Source organism: Camelus ferus, chromosome 1, assembly GCF_009834535.1.
Source record: "Camelus ferus isolate YT-003-E chromosome 1, BCGSAC_Cfer_1.0, whole genome shotgun sequence".
NCBI lineage: Eukaryota > Metazoa > Chordata > Mammalia > Artiodactyla > Camelidae > Camelus > Camelus ferus.
The window spans coordinates 79,992,613-80,005,725 of NC_045696.1; the positions used below are offsets into that span (position 1 = coordinate 79,992,613).

Below are 13,113 nucleotides of genomic sequence, written 5' to 3' on the forward strand. Positions count from 1 at the left end.
GTAATGAGAGTCATAGCTCCTCCATATGCTCCAGTTTCTGGATCTACAAAAAAAAGATAATAACTATTTCACAAAATCATTGTGAGTAGGATTAGTATCTGTATGTAATGGAATTAGTTTAGTACCTGAGACATAGTAAGCCCTCAGTATACGCTGTTATTGTTGTTATTTCCATTAGCCTGTTGTTAGTTTCATCATCATTATCAGTATATAACTCTTTTAGTCTGCTAACCATGATTCATTCATCTTTATAGACTCCAGTCAAATATTTTACACACAAAACTATTTGCTACTTCTGGTAAATGAATGACTCAATAAAGTCATCAATCAGTGAAGGAAGAAAAAATTTGGAAGTTAAAATTGAAACAGGGATTTCAGTAGGCCTAGCCTTTCTACTTTTACTATCCAATAAGAAGACCCCAACTGTAGGAGCAAGGATTATCATAGATGTTCCAAAAAGTAGACAGGAAAAGAGCTTTCTACTGAAGATTCTGTGGTTCTGTGGTAGTTGGAAATATAGCCCCAGTTCTGTTCTTTGGCAGTGTCTTCAGGAGATTTTTAAATAGATAATGAAAATAAGGAAGGAAGGAAAGGAGGAAGGCAGTGGGAAAGCATTAATAAGAAACTTAGGGTGACCCATGGTGATAGGAAACAGATACCCTAACCCCTGACCTAGTTTACCAACTATATCAGTGGTCCCCCTCAGGAGCCATTCTTGGTGATGCTACTCTGTGCAATAGTTAGGAATGCTCCTCAGGCATTCATATCTCCTTTGGTTACCATCATGGGTCTGTCATCTATGAATTTATCTAAACTTTCTTCATATATGTCTGTATTTTTAATCTTTGCCACGTTCCACTTGTATTGAAGCTTTGCTTTAAATCTCACAAAGATGACTAGGGAAAAACAAGGAAAAAAACTCATCCTTCCAACAGAGAACTGAAGAAAGTTCTATTTAAATCTTACCTGTGCCACCCACTCAACAGCCTAGGCCAGGTGTTTGCCCTCCCCACTTCACTTTGATCCATTTAAAACTGATGGAATAATCTTCAGATTAGTGCATTAAAGGTTAATTAGATTTTAACTTTTTCATGCCACTCAGAATATGAAGGAGATTATATAAATGTCACATCTTATTATAGATTCTGGATAAGAAGCCTTTCCTAATTTGACTAAATTAGTATCCTTCCCAATCACTCCTTTGTCCTCCACAGCATCATATTTTTTACACATTTTATATAATCCCTGTGTTAGCAGAACTTGTGGATGTATAGATTACGCATTTCACTACTCTAAGAGGCAACTGACATTCATGTTTCTCATTCATTATGCAAATTTCCAGACAAATATCAGTAAAGTGTCTTGAGGAAGGGGTACCTTTTTCTACTTCACGTAAAGATATTAAGAAGACATTATGGTTGGATTTGAGATATTAGTATGTCTTCCCTACTTTATCCTTGAGCCTTTTAATAAACTTCCATTTATTAGGTAGATTCAAGACAGCTGACATGTATTGCAAATATAATACAGATGTACACAAATATAATACACCTCCTGCATCAGACTTCCCACTCACAGCATATAGTCCTTCGATCTGAGCTCTTCCTCATGTAGCTGGTTTTTGAGGCCTAGTACTTCCTCTTCCAGCCCTGGTTCTGGGTCCATAAGATACATACTTTAATGCAGGTTTATAAATTAACCAGGCTTGAATGTCTTTGCACCAGATCCCCCATGTCTGACTTCAAAATCTGTCTCAGGTTGAGTGAGAGGATGCCAGACAAATCTGCAGAGAAGGACTAAATGTTGTTCCCATGAACAATATCCTTTATTTTCTCCTCAAAAGGAGGTTGCCCACCCACTGGATTTGGCTCCTTTGAGGCACTGAAAAGTACATTCTTAACCCTCAGAGTACCGCCAAAAATAAATTTGTTTCTAGATTTAGTATTTCCTGGTGGAGTTACAAAAACCACTATTAGTCTGCTCCAGGTATGTGTGTGTATGCAGATCATCAATGTAAAACAAGATTTAACCATTCTTCCAAGAATTGTTGTCATTTCACAGATTTGGGAGTCACAAGTCTTGGGATGATACAAGAAATCATCTATCAAGTATTTAATGAGCTTTTACTTAAAACTCAGCTTTTGTGGAAAACATAGTGGAGACAAAATCCTTGCCCCAGGATGGGAATCGAAAGACGTCAAGTTACTTATTCTACTATACCTCATTTTTCTAATCTAAAATGATAATAATAATACCTACACCACAGACCATTAGTTAATTGAAACAATAAACATGAAATCTTCTAAGTAGGTAATATTCAACAAATGCCTATGGAAAACCTACTGCACTAATTAAAAAGAGAAGCATTGTTCCTGCCTTCGTGGAGTTTTAATGTTTACAGGGTCTTGAGCAAGGAAGCAACCAATGGTGGGCTAGAGGCAGGGTATACAGGCCTGTAGGAGCCAATTATTAAAAATTCAGAACTAGTTGCTAAACCACTGATAGCCTGAAAAGTGAACTGGTTGTTAAACCATTGGTAGCTTGAAATATGGGAGTTTTTACACCACAGAAATTGCCAAGCACTATAAATCAGGCTTTTTTCACCCCCCAGAAAGCCAGCTGTCTAGCACACCTTTGAAAAATATTAAAGTACGAGGAATATAGTGTAGTAGTTAAGAACAGAGATCTGGAAATGGGGAGAGTTGGATTAAAATCCTAACTTTACAATCTACAAGCTGTGAGCAAGTCATTTGAATACTTTAAGCCTCATTATCCTCATTCATAAAATGGAATAGTATTATAATCTACCTGTGTTAGTCTGTTCAGGCTGCCATAATAAACACAGACTGGGTGGCTTGAACAATAGTTTTCTCACAGTTCTGGAGGCTGCAAGTCCAAGATTAAGTTGCTAGCATAGTCAGTTTTAGGGAGGGCTCTTTTTCGGGCTTGCAGATGGCCACATTCTCATGGTTGTCTCCACACTGCCCTTTCCCCAGTGCGTGTGCATGGAGAGAGTGAGCAAGCTGTCTAATGTCTCTTCTCGTATGGACATTAATGCTACCAGATCAAGGGTCCAACCTTCAGACTTCATTTAACCTTAATTACCGACTTAAAGGCACTGTCTCCAAATAAAGTCACCTTAGGGATAGGACTTCAACATATGAATTTTGAGGGGACACAAATATTCAATCCATAACACTATCTCATAGGTTTCTTGGGAAAATTAAATGAGACAGTATGTAAATGCAATGTCTGGTCCTTCTAAAGTGCTCAATAAATATTAGCTACTATTACTTGTTAGAAGTCTGGCTTTGTCAGATGGTGGGAAAGGAAACTATAGAGAGGGAAAGTCTACAGTCAAGAATACTGCTGGAAAACATCAGATAATTAGAGTCTAGACAAAGACATATCCCATTAAATGGAAAATTAATAAGATCTAGAAACTGACTAGACATGGAGGTGACAGGAAGAAATGATCAGATTTAGCTCCAAGCAGCCTAGGTGGAAAGGAACTGATGGAAGAAAGACACCATAAGATGAGAATCAGTTTTAGATGAACTGAAACAATTGAGAATTTAAGATAATAGCCAAAAATATCCAAAATCCCCAATTTCAAATTCTGACAGTATGCCTTCATTGACCAAATATTTCTTGAGCTTTTACTATATGCAAGACACTGTAAGGGATACAAAAATGGTCAGGATATGGTCCCCATTTTTTGTATGCCTATGGTTCATTATGAAGAGGACATAGAAAGAAACTTGTCACACAAGCTTGAAAGAGATTCATATTAGGTGCAATAAATTTTCAAAAGAAAGGGAGATGGCTTCTTGCTGGGGATAAATTAGGATTTCATGGAGGCAGAAGAATGGAGCATGAAGGATAGATTGGATTTAAATAGGAAAATGTGGATGAGGGTGGAGAAAGGCTTCCTCACAGAGGTGTTCCTCTACCATAAGAAAAAGCATTCAGCTGAGAAAAGGTATTCAGGGGACAGTTCAGTTTAGTCAAAGCATAGACAGTGAATTAGAGAAAAGTAGGAAATTAAGCTAGAGAGATCTTTAAAGACCAAACCACAGAGGATCTTAAAATCTAGGTTAAAGAATTTGAACTTGGTAAAACAGTGATAAAGGAAATTAAAGAGAACACAGATAAGCTGAAAGATATCCCATGTTACTAGATTGGAGGAATTAACATTGTTAAAATTGTCCACATAACCCAAAGTGATTCCCAGAATCAATGCAATCCCTGTTGAAATCCCAATCTCATTTTCTACAGAAAAAAAAAAATCCTAAAATTCATATGGAACCATAAAAGATCCCTAATAGCCAAAGCATCTTGAGCAAGAAAACAAAGCTAGAGGCATCACACTTCCCCATTTCAAAATGTATTGCAAAGCTACAGTAATCAAAAGCGTATAGTTCTGGCAGAAAAACACACATGGAGACCAATGGAATAGAATAGAGAGTTCAGAAATAAACCTACAGTCAGCTGATCATCAACAAGGATGGCAAGAACATCCAATGGAGGAAGGATATTCTCTTTAATATACGGTGCTGGGAAAACAAGATATCCTTGTGCAAAAAAGTGAAATTAGACCTTTACCTTACACCACATAAAAGTCAACTTAAAATGTATTAAAGACTTAAAAGAAAGACATGAAACCATAAAACTCCTAGAAGAAAACAGGGAAAAAATTTTTGACAGTGGCCTGAGCAATAATTTTTTGGATACAACACCAAAAGCACAAGCAAGCAAAAATAAGTAAATGGAATTGCATTAAACTAAAAGGCTTCTGCACAGCAAAGAAAACAATCAACAGAGTGAAAACGCAACTTTTCTTGGAAGGAAATATTTGTAAGCCATATATCTGATAAGGGGTTAATATCTATAACATATTAGGAATTCATACAGTGTAATAGCAAAAAAAACCAAATAACCCAATTTAAAAATGGACAAAGGACCAGAACAGACATTACTCAAAAGAAGACATACATATGACCAACAGGTATATAAAAAGATGCTCAACTTCACTAATCACCAGAGAAATGCAAATCAAAACCACAAATCTGTTAGAATGGTCATTATCAGAAACAATAGGAATTGGTGAGCATATGGGAAAAAAAGAAAATCTTTGAAGTAGTGTCAGGGATGTAAATTGATGTAGCCGTTATGGAAAATGGTATGAAGTTTCCTCAAAAAATTAAAAATAGAGCTACCATATGATCCAGCAAGTCCACTACTGGGTATATATCCAAATAAATGAAATAAGTATCTCAAAAAAAAAAAAAAAAACCTGCATTCTCTTGTTCATTACAACATTATCACAATAACCAAAATGTGGAAACAACCTAAGTGTCCATTTATATTCAGTATCTTATAGTAATCTATGAAGAAAAAGAATATATGTATGTATATGTATGACTGAACTATTATGCTGTACACCAGAAATTGAGACAATATTGTAAACTGACTATACTTCAATTTAAAGAAATAAATAAAGTGAAAATGCAGAAAAAAGAAAAAAAAAGAAAGAAAAAAAGAAAATGTAGCATAAACTCCATACAGTGGAATATTACTCAGCCACATAAAAGAAATCCTGCCATTTGCAACAACATGGAATGAACCTGGGGGACATGATGTTAAGTGAGATAAGCCAGACACAGAAACACAAATACTGTATGATCTCACTTATATGCAGAATGTCAAATACTCAGCAAACTCACAGAAGCAAAGAGTATAAATGGTGGTTACCAGGGGTAGGGGGAAGTGGGGAATGGGGAAGTGTTGGTCAGAGGGTACAAAGTTTCAGTTATACATAATGAATGAGCTTTGGAGATCTAATGTACAACAATGCGACTATAGTTAATAATTCTCTGTTGAATACTTGAAATTTGCTGAGAGAGTGGATCTTAAGTGCTCTCACTACAAAAAGAAAATGGTAACTATGCAAGATGACGGGTATGTTAACTAACTTGATTTTGGTGATTATTTCATAATGTGTATGTATATCACATTATCAAGTTGTACACCTTAAATATATACAATTTTTAATTGTCTTTTATATCTCAAAAAAGCTGGAAAATTTTTAAATAGAAACTGCCTCCCCCAAAAGAATATAACTTGATTTAGCAGAAAGTGGTGAACTGAATCACTACAAACATTGCTCAAATATAAGCATCTTTCACCCCATCCACAAATAATTTACTCAGACCCTTACCTTCTCCAAGTCTCTAAATAAATAAACTTTTATCAGCTATTCTGACTTTTAAGGTGCCTAATTCCTGGCATTAACCCTCTTGCAATTCCCTCAGCAACCTGTTCATGGTCCTAGAACTCGTCCTAATCTCTGGAAATCTAAACCACCTCCAGCTTTTAACTACCTTAGCTTTTAGTTACCTTAGCTTTTAATTTCAGAATTTCCTCAAAAAGAATAAACAGACAAGTCTGCTATTCTCACTTCTGGACGTATTCTTATGTTAAGTGTCGTCTGTGACACTCCACGTACAGTCTGTAACAGTTATTAAGCAAAATAAAGAAGAAAAGCTGAAACAGCCAGGCTACTTACCAAGGACCTTTAGAAGGTCTCCTCTAAATCCCTACTCTTCTTTCTGTCCTCACCAAGAGGATGTGGGAAGACGAATTAGAGGAAGAGAGCGGAAGCCGAAGACTGTGAGGCTCCAGACCACGTACACACTTGCACCTCACAAGCACTTGCACCTGCGCCTCACAAGCACTTGCACCTGCGCCTCCCGCGACCTGCTCGTGAGCGGCGCCCCGAGACTGCGCATGTCTGCGGAGCATGCCCAGTTCCTTGCACCGGATGTGGGCGGATCACGGAGAGGATGCGCCTGCGGGCTGACCTGTGGGCTGGACCCGGGCAAGGGAAGCTCCTCACCCTTCCCTGTTCTTGGATTGTGCGCTCTGCCCACTGTTCCCTAGCCGTTTTCAAGGACGCAGGCTTGAGAGAGCGGTGTGGTGTTGAGACCATCTGGACAGTGTACGTGACTGAACCCAGGTAAGGCCTCTGTAAGAACTGAGAATTTGGCGGGCAGGGACGGAGATCTCGTTGTGCAGCCGCCAAAGCAAGCCTCCTTTGTAAGCTTCCTTGCTCGTTAAACTCGCTACCTGCCAACCTGCAGTGATCTCCTCTTTTTTTTCGGTCTCTCTCTGCCCTCCGTGTATGGGGGCCAGTTTCAAATATCACAGGGGAAATTTGAGGTTGTGAACCAACAATTGGTGAGTCAGCCAGGGGTCGGAAGAAATGGGCCTTGGGAAAGAGGCATGGGGTGCGTAGGGGGGGGGGGGGTCTGAGATGGTCATTTATCTCTATGTGGGGAAGGGAGGCCTGTATGTTAGATGTTTGTGCACCGCCAAGTACCAGGACTCCGGGAAAAAGCCAGCTGCTTTCACGCATTTGATGAACTGCGCAAAGCGCACTGCAGTAAAGAAGGGAAATGAACGCTGCTGCCGTGGGCTGGCCACCGATGACCAGCTAGAGGCTGAAGCTCAGGTTAGAAAGTTGGAAGAATAGATGAGGTTAGAAAAGGATGTGAAGTGTCCACTGCTCTGCTAGCTTCTGGGCTGGCAGACAAGGTGGATGAGCCAGATAGTAATTTGGAGACCTTAACACGCAGTTATCTGAAGCTAGGAAGTCTGAGCACTAATAACAGAGCCTGATTGGGACACCAGAGGTAGAATCTCTGAGAAAGTGAGGAGTGCAAAAGGAGGATTTTGTGGCGATTGACAGTGAAACGGACAGAACGCCTCGTGCTGTCCAACCCCTAAAACAAAGGAAGCTGAAACCACAGCAACACGACCAGCCAGCAGTCCCCAGTTTGGGAAATGATGGGAGAGTATTCTCCCACTGAGTTTATTGGAATAGCTACTAAGTTCTACCAAAAGGCCAGGGAAACTATCCAGGAATGGTTAGTGGGGCTCTGTTATATACAGGGGACAATGGCATTTCTCTGGGCAGGAGGAAGAGAAAATGAGCAACATCACAACAGACCCTGCCCTCCAGCAGCGCTGGCAAGGTGCTAGTTCAAGGAATTCATTCCTTGGACTATTGTAGTCTGCAGGGAGGTTTGGTCCAATGAAAGGGATCTCCCTAGGCATGTGGGACCCTAGAAATCTATAGAGGAGGTACAACAAATTCTCAGGGATTTGAGACAAGCCATCTACAACCCTGTCTTTGAAGGTCTTGATTGGGCCACATTCACTGCAGGAATCAAAGTCAAGATATTCCCATCCACCCCAGTACCTAGTATGGGAAACTGGTATCTATGTTGAGCCCAGTCATGGGAGGAGACATTTATGATATTGGGCGATCCATCACTGGTCTGGGGGAAACTGACATATCCTGGGAACAGGTACGGGTTGTGGGAAAGACTCAAGACAGGGAACTCAAGAAGCCAAAAAGCTTTTACAATCACCCGTAAAGGGTTTGGTAAAAGTAACCTAGAAACAAATGTGGTTTGGACTTGTTGCTGCAGGGGCTTCCCCTTAAAAGACAGGCAGGCAGCCCAACACTGTGTTGATCAGTGTGTTGAAAGCTTTAAACCCGAACAGTTCAAACCTGCCTCACCTGCCCCTACTATCTCTGATGCCCTGCTTACTCCAGCAGAAGCTTCAGGGATTCACACACCACCACCCCCCACTAACCCCAACCCCGGTATAAGATGCAAGCTAAGATTGCCTCCAGGTGAGGGCCATTGGTGCTGATCAAAGGAAGGCCTCATGTTGAGCTCCGATTGAGTGTTCCTCAGAAATAAACAAAAGATGATGGCTCTGGTTGACACTGGAACAAAATGTAATATAATGGTAACCCTCAGAAGTGGCCATTGATGGTTATGGAGGACAAATGGTTATGGTCAGAAAGATCCCTTTGGCACTGCAAATTGGGTGTTCTCTGCACTGGAATACAAGGGTTTTAATTTCTTCAATATCAGAGAACATATTGGACATTGGTAACCTACAAGGTCAAATTCTGAAAACGTCTATCAGTGAATTCTACCTTCAGGTAGAGTAATCAAGCCAGTGCTGAGGGGAAATGCCAACTAAGAACCAGCTAGTCTACTGCCCCCTCTTAGAGTGGAAACTCGTACAATATAAATTACCAAGGACAGAAATTAAATAGGAGAAACTATCCAAGAACTGCACTGAGTGGGTATTGTATGTCCTCCCCATAGTGCTTTCAACAGCCCAGTATGGCAGGTGTAAAAGGCAGATGGCTCATGGAGGGGTGACCAGGGACTACCAAGAATTGAACAAGGTAGTGCCCCCCCCCCCATCCATGCAGCTATGCTCAGCATTGCCACCATCTTAGATACCTTGGCCACTGCCATGCTGTACCAGACTTAGCAGATGCTTTTTTCAGTATAACCCTGGCCACTGAGTCACAAGATCATTTTGCCTTCATATGGGAAGGGTGACAATGGACCTTTAAGGAGCTTCCCCAAAATGACCAGCATAGCCCCACCAAATGTCATGGGATGGTAACTCGAGATCTGTCACTGTTACCTTTTTATGCATCAGTAAAATAAGCCCATTACCTTGATGATATAGTGTTAATGTGAATATTTGCCTCTGCCGCAGAATGCTCTGCAGGCTTCGCTGGAACATCTGCAAGGGAGAGGATGGCCAACAAACTCAGTGAAAATTCAAGGCCCAGACACCACCACCAAGTTTTGGGGAGTCGTTTAGCGGGATAAGACGTGACTTGTCCCAAAAGCTGTAATTGATAATGTGCAAACCTGTCTAACCCCTAAGAACAGAAATACAAGCATTTAGGGCTTTAGGGGTTTGGGAAGACTTTTACTTCCCACCTGGCACAGTTCCTCTATCCCTTATACAACCTGGTAAGGAAAGGACGCATGTGAGACAGAGGATCAGAGCAGCAAGCTGCTGTTGAGAAGGCAACAATGCTAGTGAAAAAGATTTAAAGCCCTGGGCATCGTCTCCCACCGCTGGAGTTAGATGTGTCTGTGACTCCGTAAGGTGTGGGTTGGGTACTATGGCAGAGACAGTGGAAGGAGAGAGTAACCTGAAGATTTTGGTCCCAGCTCTGGGAGGAGGCAGAGACCTGATAGACCCCAAAGAGCAAAAGCTACTGACAGTGTACACAGAGCTTCTCCAATTAGAGCCTCTTGCAGAGGAACAGCATATCATGGAAAAAATTTCTCTTCCTATTAGGGGGTGGGTTGAGAATATGGTCCATTGACCCACCTCTGCCATGGCTCAAACTCCCAGTTTGACTAAGTGACATGCTTATTTGCAGCAGAGGAACTGTCTGCAGCCCACTGTCTCTAGAAATGCAGGTGCTAGTAGGCCCCATAGAGTATGTAGATCCTCTAAATGCCCCTGCCCCTGTTCTGGTGGCAGTCCTGCAGCCTGTAGGGAGGGAGGGGGGAAATTCCCACTGATGTCTGGTATACTGACGGGTCTAAAAGGGGCAAACAACTCATGCACATGGACTGCAGTCACTATTCAACCCAACACTGACACCATCTCGATGAAAACAGGAATAAAATGCAGCAGCCAGTGGGCTAAATGCAGAGCTGTTTGGTGATCACTCAGGAGCCCTGACTGTTGACTCTGCAGATGGTTGGGCTGTTCTAAAGGGATTAACCCTATGGCTTGGACAGTGGGACAATGAGGGGTGAATAATCATGAATAAGCCCTCACAGGGTCGGGATATGTGGGAAGACATTTGGGTTTGCTTCCAAGAGCCTAAGCTGTCCTGTCTCCCACTTCCCAGCTCATAAAGCACTTGACACTCCCTGGCAATCAGGAAGCTGATTTCCTAGCTGGGATACAAGCCCTAGCAACTGACCCTTCAGTAGATACAGCAGACTGGGTATGGCCTGTTGCCAAGGATGCTGTATTGCTCCTGAAATACAGTGACTTGGTTAATGCAGTAACAGCATGTCCTGTGTGTTCTAAGCAATGCCTAAGGCAACTGCCAAAGGAGTCTGGGGCTGTCTACTGGGATCCTCAACTGGTGAGGGATGGGCAAACTGGTTACATTGACCCCCTCCCTCTGAGTGGTGGTTCTAAATATGCTTTGGATCTGTGTGGACACTGTGTCTGAGCTAATTTAAACTTTCCCCTGCCACTGCACAAACCAGGCTGCCACTGTTAGGGGATTAGAGAAATCGAGTAGCTTGTATGGGTACCATCATCGAATAGAAAGTCACATTTCAAGGGTCATGAGGTCATTGAGAGGATGTGACTGCTGTTGGACTTTTGAGCTGAACCCAGGAGTTAAAGGCTCCTCATCTCCTCCCCTGTCTTAGGGATGTACTTTTGCCTGCCATTTTCACAACCAGAACTGTTTTCAAGGACACAGCCTTGAGAGAGCACTGTGCTGTTGAGACCATCTGGACAGTACGCATTCCTGAACCCAGGTAAAGCCTCTATATAAAGTTTTAAGACTGGTGGGTGGGTGTGGAGACCTACTTGTCTTGAGGCCACCCAAGCTTGCTTATTAAACTCACCACCTACCAGTCTGGAGTGACCTGCTTCCTTCTTTAGTCTCTCCTTGCCCTTGGTGTCCAGGGCCCAGTGTCTGATTTCACTCGGGGAAATTACCAAGTTTACAGAACAACACCCCAGCACCTGACTTTGGGGCTGACACAAAATAGGCACTCAATGAATGGTGGCTGAAGGAAGGGATGGAGAGAAGGAGAAAAGGGGAGGGGGAGAGGGGCAGCAAGACGGCAGGGCACTGACACCTGCCAGGCTCTGTGACTTGGGTGCAAGTTTGCCTCCACTTCTAGATTTTGAGCTTAAGAACAAAAACCATAATCTAGAATTATTTTGATACTCTCCCCACCAAAATGCCTAACACAGAATCAAACACATAGTGACCATTCAATAAATGTTCACTAAATTGAATTTCTTCAGTGAAGTTAGACTGCTTTCTTCTTTCACTTTTAGGAAGGCTAATGTGTAGGTTACCAAACTTTTTAAAACCCACAGATTTTTGTAGATGGGTAACTTTTAAATTCAAAATTATAATGATTTCAGTAGTAGTAGTAGCACTATTCCTATTACTACTGCTACTGTTCCTACCTCTTTTGCCCCCTTAAAGATTCCCATGGGTAAAGAAGACTGAAGTCTTTCAAAGACCCATAGCTAAGGCAACCAGCCTTCACCTTCTCTCTAGCGCACCAGCAAGAACTAATTCCCTACCTAGGGGCGGTGAACAGAAGCATTATCCCATCTAGAATGAGAAAACCGGGCCCTCGGGACGCAGAGGGCTTCGAAGCTGAGCCCGCTGAGGTACATCAATTTGAGGAAGATTTAGATGCTCTACCCTGTGCTCTCTCTCTGTCAGAAATGCATCACACTGAGATGAGAAGGGAGCCTAGCAATGACAGCAAGCATCGGGCATGAGGTCAGTTGGCATAATCTGTCCTAGATAATGTGAAGTATCAAGATGGCAACCAGGTCTCTGGAGCTGGCACACCTTATTAAGAACAAGAGATTAGAAAGAAGCTTTGCATTTAAAAACAGGTGGATTTCTCTTAATTTCTAGGGAAATTAGGAATGCCCAGATGCTGCTGCTAATCGAATTGACTTTCCTTACCTCGCGTACTGCAAGGTTGATGCTGTGTCATTTGTGCTTTATAAAACTCCAGAATCCTTCAGCTCTCTGATCAGTAACAGCCCAAGTAAACTGGAGCTGAAGAAGCTCCTTTGTCCACATATCCCACCATCGTCCACTTCCCCTCTTCTGCTCTGCACTGAGCACTCTCTGACTGAAAGGCAGTCATCCATAGAGTCCAGAAGGCCAACATGGGTAATGTGTTGTCTCCCTTTGCAAAATGAATGGAATCGCAAGCTATTACCCAATCTAGCAGCAAGCAGTTTTAAAGATCTTCAGCCAGCCTCCTAGGTGATAATCAATGCAAAGAATTCATTGATTAATTCAACAAACTTTCCCTAAGCATCCACGTTATATCAGGGATTAAGCTTTCAGAAGTGATGGACAGTTCATCACCAAGAGTTTATGATAAGAGGCCATGGGCCTGGAACTCCCATTCACTGAGGCCAGCAAAGTAGTTCTGTCAAAGGTAGGCTGTGCTATCTTCCTTCTCACACTGGCAA

At 41.9% G+C, this 13,113-nt stretch overlaps 1 long non-coding RNA gene across 1 annotated transcript in view; it reads left to right on the plus strand.

Annotated features, from left to right (window-relative positions):
- The first annotated feature begins 6,873 nt into the window (after positions 1–6,873).
- Positions 6,874–13,113, plus strand: part of LOC116665036 — a 37,137-nt gene continuing 30,897 nt past the window's right edge. The window contains exons 1-2 of the long non-coding RNA XR_004321623.1: positions 6,874–7,018; positions 11,298–11,408. This is a non-coding gene — a long non-coding RNA (uncharacterized LOC116665036). The remainder of the gene's footprint in view (positions 7,019–11,297; positions 11,409–13,113) is intronic.